The following is a 4,060-nucleotide window of genomic DNA, read 5'->3' on the forward strand; positions in this document are numbered from 1 at the left end:
ATTAGAAACTTAGAAAGTTTCAAACCTTGGAAAAAGTAATTAAAATATGGAAACTTGAAAAACTTAATTCTTCGAGTTTTATACATAATCGAAATCGTGAAGGTAAACTCGACGCCATCTCTTATCCCTCCGTATCGATCCCGAAATCGCAATCGATCCACGATGTTTGCGTGTACACAGATAAACCTCGTAAACGAGGATTAGCATTCACCGATCCATCTTGGGCTATCTTGACGCAGTACTTGTTGTCTCGGTGTTGGTCTCGGTGTACATAATGGCGTGCGATGGTGTGTGTGATGATGTGTCGGTGTGTAACGATGTCGAGTATTTTCGAGTGTGTGATGTTGCTGATGCGTGTACAATCAATTGTATAATAATGTATACAGTCAACAAATTCTTATTACATCTAGTTTGTCTTTTGACGCAGCGATGGGAAGACAGAGCATAGAGACCCTTCTTGGCTCAGATGTACAATAACGAGGTGGATTATTATATATATATATATATTTTTTTTTCTTTTTTTTTTCTTTTTTTTTTATTACTCTGGGAGCGAGAAATAAGAAGGAACGATGAAAGAGGGGAGGGGGCGAAGGGAGAGGGAAGGGAATGATTTTTCTTTTCTCCGTTTCTTATTTTCTTATTTTTTAAAGGGAGGAGGGAAGGGAGGAAAGGAACATACGACGAGGGGACAAATTGGTATAGCCTAATATTTTCTCAAGGTGTATGTATATATATATATAAACGCTATGACGCCGAAATAGAGACAAAAAAGGGAAAGAAACTTGATCGTTGAAAGGATACGTTAGGACTAATTCTTAGAAACATTGATATGACGCATGGTAGTGCTTTTGGGATACGTAAGATTCTGATATGTGGGGCAGGTATATGTTACTTGGTAATACTTAGAGGGGAAAGGAGGGATCGCTAAAAAGGTTACTGCGCTTTGGTTTATTTTGTTTGGCCCAGAGCATTTTTTTTTTTCCCCCGATATTCTAGCGAGAAAAAACGCGTGATTGTTTGATGCTTTTATGATACTCGAAGCTGGTTCCATCGAATCGTGGGAGAAAGAAAGAAACTTCGGGTAGCGATGTTTCAAACGTTGCTCAAACGAACAACGAGTTGAATATGAAATAAAAAATAGTTCAGGGAGAGGGGAAAAATAGTATTATATTCATGTTCTTTTTTCTTAGTTTATGGAATTATTTTCAGGCTTCGAGTAGTCGTGGCATCAACGCATCAACGGTTAATTGCACAAAAATATAATTACTTGAAATAATTGTCGCGAGATCGGAACGACCATTTCGAGATTAATTCGAGATATCGATACAGGTACTCATATGTTCCATTTTTTTTCTTCTTTCTTTTTTTGTCTTTTCTTTTTTTTAGCCGTAAATGCGAATAAGTGCTGCTCCTTTTGTTTTATCCTCGATTCAGATAACGAGGGAATATTTGAAAAAGGATAAGGGAAGTCGAAATCGATCTCGCGACACTCGGATATCGCAACGAACGAGAGCAACGAGCCTTCTTTTAAGGGACAAAAGAAATCAAAGCGCACTCGGCAGTAATACCTTTTTTTTCGCAATACTATTAATCAATAACAATATTAACGATATGTACCTACTCTCCGATCTACCTAACATTACCTAACTACAAACATTAAACCTAACGCTTTTAAACGCAATAATCGATCATCATAACATTACTTAATTCGTTCCAATTTTTATAAAATTGGAACTATAAATAATAATTAATAATTAATTAATTAATAATTAATAATAATAATAATAATAATAATAATCATCATCATCATCATTTATCATCATCACCATCATTAATCATCATTATCATCATTATCATCATCATCGTCATCGTCGTCGCGATAATACTAATCAATCATAATTACACAATCAATCGTCGATATATAATTGAAATTCTTATGCGAACTGCAAATATATACATACAGATGGGATATGTATTTTTGTGTTTTTAAGATTCAAACGAACGTGTCTACCCTTTCTTTCTATCCGTCTTTAATTATTTTCTCGCTCACTCTCTCTCTTTCTTTCTCTCGTTCTCTCTCTCTTTCTCTCTCTCGTCCTCTCTCTCTCTTTCTATCTCTCGTTCTATTTTGATATTTAATTATCGATACGAATGAAATTTTTCTCATTCTCACCCTCCCTTTCTCTCTCTCTCTCTCTCTCTCTCGCTCTTTTTTGATATATATATATCTATACGCATGAAATTTTTCTCTCTCTCTCCCCCCCTTTCTCTCTCTCTCTCTCTCTCTCTCTCTCTCTCTCTCTCTCTCTCTCTCTCTACAACCTCGTAAGTTTTATATATTTTTTTCCCCCGTTTTTTTTCTCTTCTTTCTTTTTTTCTTCAACCTTTCAAATATACGATTTGTTTTTTTTCTTATCGTCAGTGTGTGTGTATATGTGTATGTGTGTGTATGTTTACACAGTGCTATTTAGACGCTATATGGAATACTGTGTCGTTAAAGACTCTCTACACGCTACAATTACAATTTGATTTTTTTGTACATACAGAAGAATCTCTCTCTGTTCCAACGGGAATATATTCAATGTCGGAGGACGAGCACACACATATACGCACGCACGCATCCGCACACATATATATATATATATATATTTATTCATTTTTTTATTTATATATTTATTTATAATATACACACACGATCAAAGTTCCGAACGATTCGACGTGCATAATCTTCTCTGCACTCTTTTTTTTGTACACTTTCGTCATTCACGTTTCGAAAAAAAGAAAAAAAAGCGAGACGATATCATTAGAATGCGCGATGCTACGTGTTTTTTCTTCTTTTTCATTTTTGTCGCACAACGAGCGTCCACACACAGAGCAAAGTCGTTAAGAAGCTATTTACAAGATTTGAAAAGGCCGAAAAAAAAATATAAATAGATCTTGAATGTTCATTTCCTTTTTCTTTCTTCTTTTTTTTTTTTTTTCACAGCGCGTTATTTCCCCTTTATTCGTCGTACGGAACTCGATCGTGGCGCGTCATCATTGTCGAGCCTCCAGAAAAGAAAAGTGAGCGAAGAAGAAGAAGAAGAAGAAGAAAAACGAAGAGATCGAAAATCCTCCGTGACGGAAGCTCGTCGTCCTCCGATGGAACAGCGCGATATCGTTTTAGACTTTATCCGTTCTGCCTTTAAATTTAACCCTTCCGCCGTCGAGTCGATCTAGGCGCAATGTCTTCGTGGAGACAAGCAGAGAAGCTCTACCGCTTTAGAAATCGTCGTTGTTTGCCTCTGACACGCCTTCGAACGAGAGAGCAGCAATCGCGCGACATTAGTATCATCAAGAGGATTACATGTGTCCGTTTTTCAAAACACGCACGCTTGACAAGAGACGCTATCGCACACTGGTCTCGTTTTATATCGGAATTTTATTACGGAGGAGGATCGTCGTCTTATATAGAACTATAGGGTGCACACGCATGTTCGTGTATACGCACGAGATACAATTTAGAAGGCATTTCGTTCTAATCGATGAAGAATATTACAACGCACGACGGTGGGAAGAGCTAAATGTAAAGTAGTAGTGACAATAGTAGTAGTAGCAATAACAGTAGTAGTAGTAATAATAGTAGTAGTAGTAGTTAATAGCGAAGTGAACACCTCTGTTCGTCGCGAGATGAAGAAAGGAACAGAAATGGAGAGAGAAAAAAAAAAAAAAAGAAGAAAAAGAAAAAAAATACAGAGGACATCGCGAGGGGATATTACTCTGAAAGATTGTTGCTTGTTTTTTTTGTCCAGTGTTGCACGTAGAAGTACACAGCACAGGGGGAGGGAAAAAAACGTATGGTTTCTTTTTTCTCCTTTTTCTTTTTCATTTTTTTTTTTTTCGTTTTTTTTATCCTTTTTTACCAAGTATTCGTTGTTAAACGTGTATACTAGCGTAAGTAAAATTTACTTTACCACACACGCTGATCACGATGTACAGGTAAAGTATCAGAAAATAAGCGACAGTCTGGCATGCGTGCTTGACCTCTCAAATACAATTTTTTTTTTTTTTTTTTTTTTTT

The sequence above is a fragment of the Apis dorsata genome, unplaced genomic scaffold (assembly GCF_000469605.1).
Source record: "Apis dorsata unplaced genomic scaffold, Apis dorsata 1.3 scaffold_1239, whole genome shotgun sequence".
Taxonomy (NCBI): Eukaryota; Metazoa; Arthropoda; class Insecta; order Hymenoptera; family Apidae; genus Apis; species Apis dorsata.